We start from the raw sequence: 19154 nt of genomic DNA on the forward strand, positions 1-19154 counted from the left end.
ATAAATTAGACATTTGACATATTCATTGGTTGTTCAAGTTTTATAACTTTCACAGCTTTAATTTTCTAACACCATCTTTTCTCAACATGTTGTTTATGTACACCTTCAGATTTATTAAAAGGACCATTTTCACACTTGAGCTCATTTGTGTTTTTGCCTCCTTTGAGTGGCTGGCACCAAGTATCCAACACATGTGGTGAAGAGTGAAAGCAGATGTTAACTCTCAGAACGGTTCAGGGAAATAGACAACTCGGCAGAAAACATGCAAGACAAATCAAACGATATGCTAGTCAACGGAGGCTGGTGTCTACAAAGTGGTTTTCCGTCCCTGTATGAAGGGTTTACCTTATCTCACTGCTTCCCTCAGGGATCTATGAGGACAGGATGTATATCTATAATGTATGTGGTTGATGAGTGGAGTAGTGGGCCCCGGAGAGTAAGGGGAAATCTGGAGTGACATTGAAGTCAGAGGTAGCTATAAGGATAAGGTCATGTGTAATGTAAAAGAGCTCATGTGCTGCTAAATCTAATCCTGACCTTGACGGAAAGGGCTCGTCCCATCAGCTGTCAACACTGAAGATACGGGACGGGAGGGAACGCGAGCACAGGCGGAGGATATATTGCAGAGAATTTGCAGACAGGTTGAATTTGCACTGATAAAAACTCCTTTCCTCCCGTCTCGTCTGCTGCCCATTTTTATCTGAATATACTTCTTATGATGGAGGATGGATCACTTCCCTCTTTGTGCTTTCATTTATTATCTCACATTTTTTTCCTTGCAAGTGTCTAATGTTACGGTGTTTCTTTGCTCGATCTTCCACAATGCAAATTATAGTCTATCTTTCTTTTAGTGACCAACTCTGTATTGCTTTATAGTCACAGAAGGAAACCAATATACAGATACACATTATGAAAATGAGAATACAAAAAAAAAATTAAATAAAGGATATGGAGTCCCTTGCCTAAGCCACCCCTTCCCACCCCTCTTGCCATTTCACAAAATCCTAAATGTTGCTTGTTTGCAATCATCTGAGTTAATCTTTTTACACACATTATAGCATTACAAATTCATAATCCCATTTTTTTTTTTTTTTTTACATAAAATGTAATCTTGTAAACTTAATTTGGGATTTTGAGAATTAGCTTAGTTTATATAATCACTATTAAAGAAGCAATGAGCAGTTCATCAAAGGAGGTTTATCTACGATTCACTGATTTATTAATATTTTTTTTATTATTTCCATAATTTTCAAGCCAAATGCCAAAAATGTGATTGTTTTAGAAAGTATTCTATGTTATATTAAAGTTAATTAAATATATTTCCACATTTTTACTGGACAAACCTAAAAATAGACCATATTTACAAGAAAATGGGTGTATAAAATCATAATAAATACAGTCAGATGAAGTTATATAAGACCTACACCTCGTGACCATTGCCATACAAGCATTTAAAAAACCTCCCCAGCTTAAGTTCACCTCTGATAAGCCCTCTGTCCTGGCATACCCTCCTTGTTCACCCTGTCCTATTTTGACAGTGCAACTTTGTGCAGCGGGGACTATTATGTAATAAGTGTGGCTTGTCTATCACACTCCCGCGTTTTCATAAGTGACCAGGTTCCTTTGTTTCCTCGCGGAGGAATAAAAACTGATGGATGGCTCATTTAGACGACAGCCTGGTCCACTTCACGGCTTATTTTCCTGGAGTGCTTCGTCTCCGTCCCAGCTGACTATACAGGAATTCCTTTTTTAGTGCGTGTGTGTTCTTTGTGGTTGACTAAAGCAGGGAATCTTTGCATTGGATGCCCCCATGCATCAGCAATCCTCAGAGCAGCAACCTAGCTGGCAGCTCCGCCAAGCCAAACACTTCCTGCACATCCTGCCTGCCTCACAAGCACTTCCTGCAAGCGCACACATACACAAATGGGCCTTGTCCCTCTGAAAACAAATACGCATCCTTCTTAATAAAGGGCTAACAACGGCTCTGCATCGAGTTGTATTAGTTCAGTGTTTAATCCTCTCACTGATACCCCTCGAGCTTCTCTTCTTCTGATTACTTTTTCCCCCCTAAAATGCGCCCACACACACACAAAAAAATTATAATAAATAAATAAAAAGCTCTCCCTGATCCAGCAATTCCCATAACCCTTTGCCAATTGGGTTTTAATTCAGGCAGATAAAGAGAGCTGTGGTATTAGGGTTGCCAATCTGCCATTGTGGGTCTCAGCAGGGGGGGAGCTCGGCTGACAAGAGTCCCAGCAAGGCTCCCTCTGGAGGGGGGTGACGGAGACGGGCTGGGAGGTAGATCACATTGTTTACATCTCTTTCTCTCTCTCTCTCTGCCCAATTCATTCATTATGTCTCTCACTCGCTTTTTTCGGAGCAGAAAATTTACTGAGAAATCACCCATCATTCCTTCTGATCTCCTTTATCCAAATCAACATGAAGCTAACTGTAAGGCTGTCTGTGTCATATTAAATGGTCCTATTTTTGAAACGTCACTCAGAATATAAAGATATCTCAAAGCAAATGTGTGTGTGTGTGTGTGTGTGTGTGTGTGTGTGTGTGTGTGTGTGTGTGTGTGTGTGTGTGTGTGTGTGTGTGTGTGTGTGTGTGTGTGTGTGTGTGTGTGTGTGTGTGTTTATTCATGTTGGAGTTGGGTTGCCAGTGTAGGATTACAGTAGGATGAAAAGGACTCTGTCCTAATCCTCCCCAGAGAGGAGGAGAGGAGGAGAGAGGAGAGGAGAAAAAGAGGAGAGGCGAGGAAACAATTAAATGAGGGGAAGCAAGTGGATGAGATGAGAAGAGGAGAGGAAAGAGAAGAGGACAATAAACAAGAGGAGAGAAAGCCACAAGAGGAGAATAAAAAAGGGAATGAGAGGAGAGAGAAGACATTAGAGGAGAGGGGAGGAAACAACTAGATGAGAAGAGAGAAGAGAGCATTTGAATTAAGGAAAAAAAGAGAAGGATAACAAGGAGATGAGAGGATACATTAGAGGAGAGGAAAAAAGGAGAAGGAAAAAGAAGGAGAGAGAAGACCTTACATAAGGAGAGGAAACAACATGAGGAGGGAAAACAAGGAGATCAGAAGGACCAGAGAGAAGAGATTGGAGGAAACAACTAGAGGAGAGGAAACAAGGACACAAGAAGAGAGGAGACGACAAAAGATAAAAGGATACGAGGAGAGGGGGACTTATTAATTATTTAAATTCAGTTAAATTGTGACACAATGATACTCTGGGTTTTTTCACATGCAACCTGTGGAACTGAAAAGTGATGCACGATTTACCAGCAGTCCTGGGGAAACACGGTGACCGTGTTTCATAAAGTACACATGCCCGCAATATTAGATAAGAGTGTGATAGAAAAGCAAACCAGTGAGCAGGGGCAAAGCAGGGTAATAAAAACGATTGAAGCCTCCGAGAACTGGGTGGCAGTCGTCCACAAAAAGCTTGAGTCGTGTTTGGATACGGGTTAAAGTGCTTCTGTGCCTCCGCCTGTCAATTGGCCTGGATCGCTGGGCACACAAAAGCACAACTGACAGTTACAAATAAGCAAATTAGGGCCCATCTTCCAGGCCGGCGCAGACAGAGCCCTCCACTTATCACTTCTGTAGTCCATACAAGCATCTCCTATTTCTAAACAATGTTCCCCTCCCTCGCTCTCGCCTTTCTCCAGCTTTTGTTCTGACGTTGGGTGTGATTACACGGAGGAAAATTTGCCAATTTGCTTTCTGCATGTTGCTGGCTCGCGTATTTGGAATATGAGAAATGGATGATTGAGACAAGGACGGATGAAATGGGACGATGCTGAACAGGAAAAATGACAGCGATCACCCCAACGCTTGAAACAACCTTTGTTTACGGATTTTCTGACTGGTGAGCTGTCGCGGTTGGGATATATGGCCGTCATTTACCAGGAAAACAACACCATCTGTCATTGGTTCGGCAACAAAAAGGAAGAACTACCTATAAAAAGTGTGTTATGAATGAAAGAGAATTGTGTTGTGACAACAGAAAGATGCATGGGTGTGAATGTAAGTTGGATCCAGGCAGAAGAGTTTTATATTTACACTATGTCACTAAACCCCAAATTGATGGCGGGGGAACGTACATCCAGAAGGAACACAGCACAGGTTACACTATGTGTCAGCTAACAGACACTTTGGGGAAAGGTGGCAGACTATAGGCTGAGTGGGCCGGAATCAATATCACCACCTCCCCTCACCTCTGAATTACAGTGTGGGTTAAGTGAGACACAAGGCTTGATTTATAGTTCTTCTGAAAGTTTTGTTTCCCATGTTGGATTGAGAACATGACAAGGAGCCTAACATAACTGGGTTTTGTCAATTATTAATGTGACAGAAGAAGAAAGAAATGTACTTCTGCTGCGAAAACAAATCTAAAACAACATGTATTTGTTGGATCCCCTATTCATAATGTTATCTCACACTTAATCTACTTTCTTAATGCCTTTCTGATAGCTAGTGTAATATGCTCGCTAAGGCACAGCCTATGTGTATGGCACCTGGCTGTAAACGTGTTTGGTTTTTAAAGTACCTCATAAATCGACTTGAATACACCGTATCTAATGATCTCTTCAGGACTGAAAGGAATCCAGCAGAGGAAATTCCTCTCGTTGAAAAGCTCATATGCAAATGTAATCTGTTATGAAAAAGGTTACAACCCAAAAAGATTATCATCCACTGCCCTATCAGAGCTTTATACAGACTACAAATGACTCAGCTGACTGCAGAGCTAACACCAATGGTTGCACTTACCAACCCATGAGCTCGTGTTGCCTCTGCCAACAGCAAAGTATGATGCATTATAGATGGGAAGTGCACCCCTACACCCCCTGTTAGCCTGAAGTATCCCGAGTGCAGATGAAACCTCAATATCTGTCTTTTTCTTACTTGTGTTTGAATGAGAAGCTCAATAACTTCACACTCTGTCTTTTTAGCCTTACTTCTAAACAATGCATCTTCATTTTCTAAAATTCACATTTACAGTCATAAGCATGAGCTAAGCACAAGCAGACAGATGCTCATTTCTCAGTGCGCAGCTAACTCTCCTCCTCTATTATTCATCTAGTGGTGCCACGGGGGAGATTTAGTGGAACACGAGGACGTGGGATGCAGCAAAAACAGAAAAGACAGAGCTCGTAAATCTCAGTAAATCACATACTGTCCGGTTTGCCATTTTGACTTTAAATCTTCTGCTTATGATCAGTGGAATCAATAGTCACCATCATAAAGCTTTGGGCGCTCCCAGAAGGATGCATTGAGGACGGCCAGTTTTAGGTTAATACCCCTATAGCTTTTATCCAATCCTGCATTCTCTTGAGACTTTGATAAAGCTCTTGCTACAGCACAATCAAACAAAGAAATGATAATTCAGCCTAGCTCCATGCAGATCCCAGAGCTCAAAATGGGCTTTTCTATACCATTCTGCTGGCCATGGGTCAGCCGGGGGATGATGCCATTGGCGAGACAGCAGCCAGGAAAAAAACGGTCATTTCATGGATTGACTTTGGCGCAAATGAACCATTCATCATGAGTCACTTGCACCTGTACTGAGGCATAGGCAAACTTTCTCACAGTAAGGCTCGGATAAAAGCTGTGGCCTGTCAACAATAAAGCAACCCACTTTCTTTTTGACTTTATCTGTTGATTTGATATCTGTTATTATTCACAGGGATGTTTAGGAGAGGCAGGTGAGTCCGTTTTTGAAGTGCGCAGAGCAACAGAGCATAGTCAGAATGAAAGCCTAATCATTCGAAATATCTCAGTATGTGTTCACAGGAAGACGAGAGAAGCGGGGGGAAAAACATTCAACAAAAAAACCCAAGAGATACAGGCGGTTGCGTGAATCCCAAAATAACACAGAACTCGGTATAACAGCTTAATTTCCACCGCTGATGTCTTTCTCACCATGACGACAGCAGGCTGATGTTTTACTCAAATCGTCCGCGAGGCTATGTGTGTGTCTTTCATAAAAAATACCATTACTCATCAGCCTTTTTGTTCTCAGCATCATACTTTCTATCTGTGTTTTGATTAAACACCAATGTCAACATGTTGGGAGCGTACGTTGGCTCATTAATCTGGAATGTCTCCCTACTGTTTTCCGCTGTATAAACAGAATAATCTGCTCCCTTCAGTTAAGGTCCAAATAGTAAATATCCCAGTCTGATGTGCTTACTCGATGGATATGGGGGAGGGTGTGTGTGAGGAGAAGTGTGTGTGTGTGTGTGTGTGTGTGTGTGTGTGTGTGTGTGTGTGTGTGTGTGTGTGTGTGTGTGTGTGTTAAGGGATGGGGGGGTTGGTTGACCGGACTATAACATATCCTCATACTGCCTGTTCTGCAGCACCTCTTTTCACCCTCTGTCTGAAACCAGAGCCCAGTCTGCTCTGATTGGTTAGCTTGACAGCTCTATTGGGATAAGACAATCGCTTAGAGAAGTCCCGGCCTTTAGCCTATCATGTACAATGTGTTGGAGCACTAGCCAATAGAAGTGGAAGTGTCACAACATGATGTCACTATGTTGCGGATGTAAACAAAGCAGCATTTTTATTTAGATTCAAAAACTGAATTTAAAATTGAATAAGCTTCAGAGGCAGCCCAATCATCAATCAGTCATTTTTTTAATCTATATCTTTATATCACAAAGTACACATGTGTCTCGGGGGGGGGGGGGGGGGGGGGGGGGGGCGGAAATATAGCATGTGGGTGGGGATGATGCAAGACATGAATCAATAAAAAACAACACCTGTTCTCTTCTTGTGTATTTTTCATGTAGCCTACTTGAAAGCTTTTTTTGTCCGTTGAACAGACAAGGCGTTTGAGTGGTATTTCTGGTATTAGTCAGACTGGTGGCACAGGACACTGGTGGTAGATGACTGATGTTTCACTTCTGGAGCCAATTATAGTCAGTGGTAACTTGCGAATGGTTCTCTCTCTTATATATAAGTAGGCTAGATGACAGCAAGATAAAAAAAAAAAACCCTTTTCAAAATGAGTATGCAAACCTGGGACTGATCAGAAGAAATGTTGCTGCAAAACAATGCACCAAACAGCCAGAGATAAATGAGAAGTTGCAGATGGTAACATTCAATCAGCACCTCTGAGACTTGGAACTAAGAAAAGGACATCACAGCATTATTAATGCACAAAGGATGCATGATGAAAACAGGGTTTTGTTCTTAGTTGTTTGTTCCCCTGTGGTCTTTGTTTTTTTCATAATCCCTGCACATGCAAAGATCCACAACAGGAGAATATCATACATTATGTTCACAAGGTGTTTTTCATCATTACAATAAATGAGCCTTGACGAAAGAGCAACAATTCATGTGATGAAGACGGCGTTTGCTTTACAGTGATTAATGTGACGTCAGCAACTACATCTCCACTTTTTTGACAAAACAAAAGTATCCAAGTGTCTGCCAAGGCCCGTATAAGAGTCCACAAACCAGCGTAAAAGAGATAGCTAAAAAAACAAAAACGTAATGTGTGATAAGTGGCAAAAAAGAGTCAAAACAGGCCACCCATAATTTCACAGTAGGTGGGCCACTAACAACCATCATTTGATGCAGTGTTGATATAACCCGATTCTTTTTGCATGCTGTGACAAATGCCCTCATTAAAGACTTAATTCTTTCCCTCCCACCTCCCTTTGACTCTTTTTCTGTCTCTCGCGGGCCTCACTTTATTTTCCTCCCATTTCAATTCATTGGCCTGATAGCTTGGGTTGAAAGTGCCAGCTCCCGAGCCCGCCGGTGCCCTCTGTGACTCTTAAGTGTCTGAAGAGGCCACGGAGCCGCAGCAGGCCGTGGCTAGGTGCCAGCTAAGCCGCAGATTATTGGCGCTATTGCTCGCTGTGCCCTGGCTGCCAGCGCTCTGATCTGCTGATATGGTCTAATTGTTCTCTTTAGCTCAGGGGTGATATACCATCTCTCCCCCTTTCAGAGTTTGCAGCAAACAGAGCTGCGCCACACGAGGCTGAACAAATGCTGCTGAGAGTAGCAGACTGAAAATACCTGAGTTTAAAGAATCTGACATACTGTTCGTCATGTTGTGGACTTATACACATTGAGATGAGCTATGGGAAACTGTAGGACAGTTTGGTTTAGTAAAAGCTACTATTAAAAAGTGTGTTTTTTGCAGAGTATGATATCGATTTCCTTATTCATCAGGACTTAATTTGGGGAAAGATGCCAGCCTCTAAAGACAGAACAAGTGTACTTACCAATATTGGTATTTAAACATCAACTACAAAGGTGTATAACTTCCAATTTGATAGCCTACAAAGGGTGATCATCAGATTACGAAAAGGCTATTCCGAAAACGCAAACCCTCACCCAAAATGCCCTTATAGCAGAGAGGTGGTCTCCTCTCAGAGTATAACCAAGTGTATTTTATTTAACATATTGCACCTTTCCTATTGCTGCCTCTGAATTCATCAGAGTGACAAGTAAAGAGACTGACACAAAGAGAGAAAAAGAATACTGAGAAGGAGATGCATTACAAAGACACCAGGAGCAGCGACGGACAATGGCAGTTGATAAAAAAAAATTGCATGGAGCGATAATTACCACTGCAGCCCGCAGAGCTTGCTTTAATGGAGGAAGATTACATTTGCAACCACTGCTCTTCAGGTCTTTTTGAGGGCTTTTTACCTTATTGGAAACATGGCTGCATATCAAGTAGCCAGGGGACCGAAGTGAATACATGTTAAGAGCAAGAACAGGATTTTTCAAAATGAAGTAAAGACTGATTTTTGACGTCCAAAAACGTTGAGACTCTAAATGTTATCCTTGTGGAACCCCTTCCATTGAGTAAATAGGTTGGCTTTCTTTTGTATTATAGAATAAGCTTAAAGAAAAATCTGATATGTGTGCCGTTAAGCCTCTCATATCTGAGGCGGTTGTGTGAATCCCAGTAACCGGGGCAATGCAAGGCCGTCAGGAAGCCATGATTCATCGAACTTCCTCTTTTGTTGCACCCAGAGATGAAAATCACAACACAGGCCCTTATCTGGCTCGCTCACTGCCAAAACACACTTGAAGGCACATGGCCAGAGCATATACTATACACACAAACACAGAGAGATAATAACCTGACTCCCAAACACAAGATTAGGTGTAAAAACCGCAGCAGCTATAAGAGGGATCCGACAACATAGCTTTTATTAGAATTTTGACAACATTTCTTGCCATGTTGATGCATTACCAAGTGCCATGGTAACCTTTCTGTACTGAAAATATTGATGTTAAAAAAATAGTGAGGGTCGCTTCCGAACATTTAATCTGCTAGCAAAAAAAGTCTTTATCTGCAACGTGTCATGGGTCGGGCAACCAGTCAAACCAAGGTTAACCATTAGGGCAAATCACCTATTTAACATAAAAATAAGCCTACTAGTAATGGCTGCTTAAGAGATTGAGCTATTTTCTAGGGTTAGCTTACCACCTGCATGCTTCGGGAGAATTTATAAAATGATTAAATAATAGATATCCTGCTTACCTAGATTAACCCCATAAAATAAGTATTGTCCAAGGAGCTTTCTGATAAAGTTCTGCTCAGATTGTTATTTCATGGTGATATGCTTAGTGGCTACAGCCTTCTCTTGATTTACTTATATCACACATTAAAGTGACAACAACCAATGGTATTTAACCAACCACTCAGCTCCCAGTCTTCAACTGATCACACTTTTAATTCGGACATCATTATCAGTGGGCCATCGTAGTTACGGAAATAAAGGTCATATTGTCAAGGGCTTGGTTTTAATTTTGCAACCTCATATAGTACCATAGGAAACGGTCAGCCACGGCTTGCCCATTTCCTTTATTTCCATTTCTTTTTATTAAGGAAGAACGTGGGAAGTCTTTTGGTGGGGCGTGCAGTTAGACCCAGTCTTTCAAAATTCTGCATCTTAAACCAAAAGGTTAATTTAAGTTTTATTCATAATTAAACATTTACACTTCCTTGTAAATGAGGGAAAAACAGCCGCCAATGTGTAGGAGTGAAAGATAAATTAATCTACAATGTGCGTCCATTCGCTTTGTAGGCGTCTGGCTATGAGTCAGCGGTCAAAAAGCCATCAGCATGTGGAGACTAATTATGCCAATTACTAACCGAGGGAAAACAAACTGTCCCTTCCATCCGTTGACATGAACATGAGGAATGTGCCGCTTGATGACTTGTTTGGAGGCAGCAGGTGACGGGTGGTTTCCATTTTTATCGATGACGCATCCAAAAAGCATTAAAAGAAGAGCGCTGTGTCTAGTGGGTGTTAGATCCTGTGCAACACCTGGATTGAGCCCGAGGCAGATGTTGGTGAAGACAACGCCTCACGTATAAGCCCCCACCCCCCCCCCCCGAACTCTCGTGACAGTGGGTTGTTAGAGGCAGTATCACGGCCCATAAAAATGGTTACACATGATTTAAGACAACAGATCCTTTTCAATAAGCGTCAAAAACTCATACAAGCATAGGTTTTGGGACACGAAACCATATCGGAGACTTTTTTTTTTTAAAGAAAGCTTGAATTCTTGAGTTATATTACAAATGTTGTATACATTTTCTCGCCTCTGATTATTATTCTTTTGTGAGGTGCTGGTCTGTTTGTAATGAAATCCAAATGGAGAGGGTTGTGGCTGCTGGCCCTGAGCTGGGACTACCTCCCCCTTTCTCTTTGTTCCCCCGGGGAACATGCATGAGATAAAGGGAAGGGGGAGGATGAGATAGATGGATCGATAGATGGACACAGAGAAGGACAGATAGAGAGATTCATAGATGGATAAGAAACATTCAAACGAGGAGCGGGAGGAATAGAAAGTCTCAGAGAGAGCTGGAGACCCTGGGGGCCGGGCGGGAGGGGATGGGATGGGAAACTATGTGTGTACGTGCTGCAGGAAGAGGCCTCGCAAGCTTGGGGGGGAACACACGTGCCTCAATAGGAGAGGTTGTGGGGGGGTAGTATGTCCTGGCGAGTGTGTGTATGTGTTATTGTCACTGGAGGAGTGTACTTTGGATCGGTGTATCGGCTCGCAGCAAACAAATAACATAAAATCCTGCAGGGTGGAGGCGCGGGATCCGAGGGAAGCGGTATCCAAGAAAAATAAACAAAATCATGAAAATATAGTCGCAGTGACTGATGAGGCCCGACCTCTACACCCCCCGACCCGCCTCATCCGCCCCCCTTCTGTTGCTCTATTGCACACAGACAGCCTGTCCGGTACACACAAAATCAATTACCTTTTGGCCCGTTATCAACTAAATAAGTAGCATGGACAACTCAACCAGCTTATGCCAACAGAGTAACCCTATTCCACTGAATGCTGTTTCAAACGCAGATTTTATTCAGCTGGAAAGTTTCAAAAGAGCTCTTTACTAATTCTACACGCACTCACACTGCTCCATCCAAATCTGTTTTTATACTTGTATGTATTTGTGTGCATATTTTCTGTTTCTTCATCTAAAGCAAGTTTTAGTCTTTTATTGAGTCCGCAGAGTCCTGTTTTCAACATGTTTCAGAGTTAATGTTAGGGCTGCAACTGAGAATCAATTATAATAGTTATTTTTCTCTTTTTTAATTCATTGGACAATCACTTTAACTCAGTGGACATCTTTAAACGACAGCCAAAGACACATTTCTTTAGATTAGCTTATTATATGCGACGCACGCCTGTTAAATGGTGTTTTAGTCTTTATAGTTTACCTACTTTCATATTGTTTTATTGGTCTTAAAGGGTTTTCATTAGTATTATTTATTTTTATGTTGGTCTTTTTGTCTAACCAAAGGTCTTAATACAAAGATATTCTGCACACTTGCAAAGATAGAAACAGAACAAATAAGGGTCGTCTGTGACTGGATAGATTCCTATCACTCGATTTTGTTAACTTATTTATCAGTTTTTTTGTTCAAAGGGTTTCTTGAAATGAAGTCATACAGCATGAATAAAGCGTATAATTATGATTGTCTTGTGAAATATTCAAGGTGACTCAAAATGAACATTGAGTCAATTAATTGAATAAGAGGGGGCCGTTCCAGAAAGTTTGCTGAAGGTCCGATAGTATCACCCTACCCTGAGTATTCATGAGTTTCCATTAAAACTTGTCAAGTCAAATAGATTTGGAAGCGCAGTTCTTTGTAACTTGCACGAGTGTTCTCTGTCAGAGGGAATGATCACAACTCAAATTGTCTGAGTGTGGTGAGATAATGTTCAGGCTTGATTCAGATCAAACAGTGATGTGACTCTCTGGTGAATTAGCAGCACGGGCCATTCTTCAGTGTTGTACGCATGTTTTGAAAAAGTAGCAACCAAGCACAAAGGTGGTCAAATGAAGCATCGTCAGCCTTCGTGTTTCATTTTTCCTACCCTCCCTCTCCTCTGTCCCTGTTTCCTTTCATTTCTCTCCACGTCTTTCTTCCTGCCTTCTCTGCTCCTCAGAGGGACTCCCCTGGGGTGGAGAATAATCCCAGTTTGGAGCAGCGGGTCTTTCATGTCCTGGGAAGACGCGCTGGTGAGAGTGCTGCCAACTCTTTTTCCTCGCCAGAGATACCTATATCGGCTTCAGGGCTCTTTCTCTCACTGCCCTCCCTTCTCTATACTTCACCAATGTTTATGTTTTCCTTCATCATGAAACCCATTGGTTGTGGTGGGGACATGACAAACACTGCTAGCTTGTGTTTAGACAGTCCAAACACAACACAAACACCTGGGAGTCGACCTATCTCTAGCACTGACTGCTGCTCCGGTCTTTTGTATGCTCTGGGTGTTTCTGAAGAGCCTCGAGAGGAGGGCTGCTTCGGTGGACTTCTGATCTCCAAAACAAAATAGCAACACTGAGGCTGACATGTTTTTCAAAATAAGTTTATGTATTGCAGCAAACCAACTTGGCAATTACTTCTCAATTGATCCTGACCCAGGACCTGAATTCTACGCCTGAGCAAATTCATTCTGTTCTTACTGTCAACTTAGTCAGATAAAAGTAAGGATAGACCTTTATGAAACCCATCACACTACAGTAGAATACATTACAAATCCCCCTTCTACTCAACCAGCTGGGTTATTCCATTGTCTATACTTAAGAAAATGCAGCTGCTTTGATTCCAAACGTCTTTTACAACTTTCTTTTTCTTCTTTCCAAGTGTATGCTCATGTCATTATCTAATAAATGAGCTTTCAATGTACTGGAGGCTAAATCACATAAACAAGAAGAACATCAGAGAATTTCATGGATTTCATTGGTATTTCTTCTAGAGGAGAAGGCTAAATTGACTTATCATGTAAAAACACGAGATAAAGTAATGAGATTCCCAACATTATCCTTAAAGAACATAACAAACAATGGCTTTCATTTAAATTATCACAAAATATTTGGCCAAGAACTCCTTTTTCAGTTCTTCAAAGAGCTAATTTGTTAGCTTGCTGCCAATGTAAAGACAGCTGTTTCAAGAGATACTTGGAACTGTAACATAACTATTAAAAGAACACTTGTCCTATATATATTTAAGGCAAGTTCTACATACAAACACAGGCAAAGCTTTCACACTTTTAAAAAGGCAACAAAATGAGTCATTTTTCCAGAGCCTCACCACTGAACAATGGTCCCTTAGTCCTATCAAAAGGTTGCTTTACTGCAAGTTACTATTTTTCCGATGATGCAATGACGTAACGCACATTCGCTGTGACATTTGTGCTGGGAAAGTCATTTTCTGGACGCTCCATTCCCCTGCGATAAAATCCATATTTCACTCTGCCTGTGCCTCTCGTGGCTTGGATGCCCTGGAATTGCGTGTTGGGATTGGCTTCACGACAGAGGCCAAACAAAGTGGGTGTTATGATTGGCATGGACAGCCATGCTTGAGAGAAACAGGTGTTGCTCATTGGCTCGTGCAGATGTGCCCATAGTTGCAGAGGCTCGCAATTGGTGGAGGAAAGACACCACCGCTCGGGGGAGGAAGCTGCCGATGCCGGGCATGTTTGTGGGTATGGGATGGCCAAGGCTGAGGGAGGGGGAGTGTGAAGGGAGGGGGGGAGTAGGGCGCCGCAGAGAACAGACCACCTGGATCATGGGCCTCAAAGGCTGGCCTGACAGAGTCAATCTGAACAACAGTGAACAGAAGACAGCCAGTCTGCTGACTTCCCCTCTCTTGCATTTTCACTGGCAGCAGTCCAACAAACACACGCCATCCAGCAAAACTTTCAAAAGGAGCTTCAGCTTGGGTTTTTCCACTGAGTTAAAGGGGATTTTGTTTTTTAACTCTACCCAGTGAAAAGAGAAAGTCAATGAGAAGGCTAAAAAACTACCAAAAATAGACACACATCAGTAAGTATAAGGATGCATTCAAGAAACAATCCTAACTCTTGGAGAAAACAGGGTTGCATGAAGCCGTTTGTAGCTTTTGGTAACACAAATGTTTAGCATTATTATATGCATCCCTAAATCTGGGATGGTTGATGAAAAGTCACAATCTTAAGTGACAAGAAAACAATCTTTTATCAAGGATTTTTCCTAGAAATTAAAGAAGTTTGCTGCACTACAGTCAAAAAACCTAAGCCTTTCTGTAAATAGAAAATTGATGTGTAAACAGGGTACATTAACTCCTATTGCAATTTGACTTATCTTCAATTTAGCACTAAAAGATTTATTTACAAGCTAATAAGACTTGATCATAAACTTGAAAGTCAATCCAGAGTTTGTGTTTCCAAAAGCACTCCAAAAAGCCGTGAAGGATTTTGACAGACTTCCCAGTGTATTGATGCCATTTATGGTCCACGTGGGCTGTCACCCATTTATCAATCCTTAGCTCCTGCCCTCCCCACCCTTTGCACTCGTCTGAGCCTTTACATTACGTAGTGAGGATGACCTGGCCTGACCCCCCCACACTTGGCCTCCGTCAAGTCAATGCAAGGGCTTCAGATGTGGTGCAACAGGAGTTATTTCCAAAGCCTTTTCCTCACATCCCTATTTTGTTTTGACATAACTTATTTTCCCTGCCCTGGTGACCCTGCATCCTCCTCTATGAGCTCATTCGGCCGTGACTAACAGGGGTCCTCGGGGTAAAGAGGGTGTGGGATTCCTCCTCTTTCCCTTATTGCCTTCAAGGGTACTGTGTGAAAGAGGGGGGGTAGGAACAAGGGAACACATCCAAACATCAACAATGGAGAAGCTTAGTCTGCAAACTAGTGGGAGGGGGCCACTGACAGATAACTGCTCAGCTCCTCATTGCCACACACATGCTGGAGTGTTTTATTTGGACTCATCCCTGTTTGAGCCTGGGATTCCTGGCTGCCTATCTCTCTGTACAGCTGAGAGAAAGCCTCGCCATGGGGGTGGGGGGGGGGAAGTCAGAGCAGGACGTTGAGGAGGACAGGACCCCCGCGGTCACACATTGCCTCTGGAGATAAGCGGTGAATCTTTGGCAAACACACACAAATATGCCTACCACAGAGATGTGATTAACATGCCAATTAGACCAGGAAGCAGCGGGCCTCAAGGCCTCCCTTTTTTTCTCCCCCCCCCCCCCTCTGAAGCCATAAATAGAACAAACCATGCAGATATTTTGCCATGCACAAAAGCACATTGCGCACAGGCATGAATGCATAAACATACAGATACCATGAAATGATCAACCAATTCTTTATTACCATACACTCTTACATCCACCCACGCACAACATACATATTTAGACATCAATAAGAAACATGGTTTGACACTTGTTTGCTCCCTGTGATAAAATATCTGGAACATATAGCGATACAGGATGTTAAGCAACAGTGCTGATTAAAAACAATGTGTTGTTTGGCTTCTAATAAACCAGTTTAGTGTTTTAATAGTCATGTTTTAATTATATATGTCAGAAAAAGTAACATTTCTGTCCATCATATGCTTTTTTTTATCCAACCAGAAAACAACAAAAAAATAAAATAAATGTTTGACATTTCTTTCCGAAGCTGGACACCAGTAAATGTGTAGAGTCTTCAATTAATGACTTAAAGAATCAATACATTACCAAAATAAAATAAAAAAGCAACTTCAACATTTTTACAGCTGAATCTGTTTACGTATAAACTATTGAAATAACATATTTCAAAAGTAGTTCATGTATTGAAGCATTAGAAATTTGCTCCTGGCCCTCACAAATCTAACTTCTTACCTGGAATTTTTTTTTGTAATAATTGATCCTGAAATTCAATACAACTCTGAGCGCTGATCAAATATATTTCTCACTTACAACTTAATCTGTTAAAAATTCATTATTGAAAGCTGATGATTGCCATGATCAAACCACAGCAGATGACAGTAGAAATATACTTATATCACAAGAAAAGAAAAAAATAAGAAGGACAACACCTCAGACACCTCTGTTTTCCGGGAGCCTTCAAATTACTATATTTTCCTATTTTCTAGCATTTTAAAGATTAACGGATTGAAATATCAAATATCTTCACTGATTATACAACAATTGAAGATGCTGCTCCACTATGGAATATCTTACAGAGTGACATGACGCTGAGATGAACCAATGTGAGCTCTGAAAGCAGCCGCTCGATCCTGAAGCTGACTGATAGCCGGCTGTGGATCCTGAGGGGCATCGGGAGTTTAATCACCCATAACCGCAATTACAGACGTACACGTCAGACTCATAAAGCACTGAAACAAGATGAGCGCCTCCCTCCTCGCCTCCCCTCGGCGCACATCAGCCAAATTCCACTAAAGCTTCGAGGAGGAGCGAGGGAGCTGTGGGCATAAACCGGAGAGGAAAAGAAAAGAGAGAGACATCCCTATTAAGCCTCCATTACAGTGAGAAATGCGGCGCATTAATTAGTGCTTTTAATACACTTATGAGCCATAAAACAAGTCGTTATGCACTAGTTGTTGTCAAAGTGAAGAGGTGTTTCCACTGAAGATATGTACGTAAAAGAGCCTTGAAATGCAAGATTCAAAGGACTACTGCACAAAAAGAAAACATTTACATATCTAATACGCAAACCCACGTACACACGCTCAAATGTAAAGGGTGCGCGTGGAAGTGCGCGAGAGCCCACACTCTTAATGATCACATAAAAGCTCATAGTACACCGTAAGACAGGCCTTAGGATGGATTAAGATGCAAACCTTTATCAGTGGGTTCCCACAATCCCCTGTAGAATATCTCGGCTCTCTGTCTTTCTCTTTTGCTCCACTCCCTCTTTCCATTTCCCCTATACCTCAGGGATAGCGCTGGGAGAAAAATGAAAAGGAGAATGATGGAGGATGGTAGAAGAAGAAGCAAAAACATAGCAGAACAAGTATGCTAATGGACAGGCAATGAGCAGGTCAACTGCTTTCCGACTCAGCTGCTTGACAGCGAAACAGCAAACAGGATTCGGAGTCGTCCTTGCGCTCATAATAAGTCAGACGCAAAGACTGCATTATGGAGGGTGAGATTAGTGAGTGGGTGAACGGGGTAGGCTGCCAGAGGTCAAGTCGTTGACATCTGCAGAGGGTTGACAGAATAGTGAAGGAGGCATCACATGATGAAAGAGATTAACTCTTTTATGTTGGCCGTGCAGTGGTGTTAGCAGCGTGTTAGCAGCAGCTGCCATCAGATTCTAAACTTAATTACTGGGTCACCCTAAACCAGATTTTTGCTTGAATGCACAACGCATTCTCATGATTGTGCACAGAGACTTGAGTTGAAAACAGTGGCGCTGGCATGACGTATTTTTGTAGGCCGACCTGGAAGTAAGCTGCACATGGGTTCCGTCGACAAAAAAGCAATGCAATTTCTCCATAGGATTTTGGAATATTGTAAAAAATAAATGCTGATGTACTTAATGTCGTAGAACAAAACGTGATCCATCTCTCTAATTTGCATCAAACACAGACCTTATTTCGAGCTACTTTCCAAAATCCTATGGAGAAATCCCATTGACTCTGAGACGAGGGAACCGGAAGTGGTAAAATGTAAACTCACTTCTGGGTTTTAGGACTCGTTCCTGCACCGCTCTATACAAATACGTTTAGTAAAAGTGGTGTTTCTACGCTTAACTTCCACGTGATACAGCCGTCATGTGATTAGTTGCATTTGAAATCACTTTGATGCAGGTGCAGGTCACTAATGGTAGCGCTTCTGCCTCGTCGCTCTCTTCATAGAAACACTACGGCAGTGTTGTTTTCATTTGAAAGTGTCTTAAGGGTTTTGCCTTCATTTCCAGAGCCAAGTGCCAGACCAAAATCCCCCCCAAAATGAATCTTCCATGGATAAAACGAAGGAATGTAATAAAGCAAAACTTCACATTTAACAGATGGAACCAGAAGATGTGAAATCACAACCCAATGCTAAAAATGGTTTCATCTACAGTAAGCAAAGGGATGAGAGGGCTGATGCTTTTCAGAGGATCAGATTAACAAACCAAGCAAACAGGTTCCCACACTACCAATAGAGGGCCAATTTACACCTTTCCTCTATGATGTTTAAGAGACAAGCTTCAGAGACAACCTTTGAACTCCTTAGTTGACCGGGGGGAGCAGCGGGTCACAAGATCACCAGAGCAGTCAATTCATGAGACGGTGGCTGCACAACGCCGCCTCTGTCTCCTCAAACACGGCCCCCCCTTCCATAAATAAGCCCTCCGCCAGGGGCGATGAAACTATATGGACGTGAACATCACAGGAAAACATCCCCTGTTCCCTCGTCATCCCCACTCGCACAGACCTGAGTGTTTTTTCTCTCGGCTATCGTCAGCGAAACCTTCCCCCCCGACCCCGCATGATGGGTTGCGATTGACTCTTCAGCTGCACAATGATGCGGGATAAAGAGGTTTAGCTGCCCCCCCGTGTGAAAGGTCAACGTCTCTTTTTGGCGCAGGCGAGCGCATACTGTGTAAACAAGACAGGCAGGAGGATCAATCACAGAGACCGTATTTATTGGCTTAGTTGGCCCTAGAAGTACATCCGCTGGAAACATGATTCGGGACTAATCGCATGGAGAGAAAGAGGAAGAGAAGCTGAAAGGGAGGGAAAGAAAACAGAGACGAGGAGACAAAGTTAAACAGTGAAAAAGGAAGGAATAGAAAAGGGAGGATTGGGAGGAAAGTATGTTTCTGTTTCTAATATCAATTCATCCTGGAGTGGAAATGTGAGAAAAGTGTTACAAAA

General features: G+C 42.2%; 1 protein-coding gene across 3 annotated transcripts in view; it reads right to left on the reverse strand.

Moving 5' to 3' along the window:
- Window positions 1–19154, reverse strand: part of rxraa (retinoid X receptor, alpha a) — a 102042-nt gene that overhangs the window by 40258 nt on the left and 42630 nt on the right. The gene's annotated exons all lie outside the window — the stretch shown is intronic.

Source organism: Eleginops maclovinus, chromosome 8, assembly GCF_036324505.1.
Source record: "Eleginops maclovinus isolate JMC-PN-2008 ecotype Puerto Natales chromosome 8, JC_Emac_rtc_rv5, whole genome shotgun sequence".
Taxonomy (NCBI): Eukaryota; Metazoa; Chordata; class Actinopteri; order Perciformes; family Eleginopidae; genus Eleginops; species Eleginops maclovinus.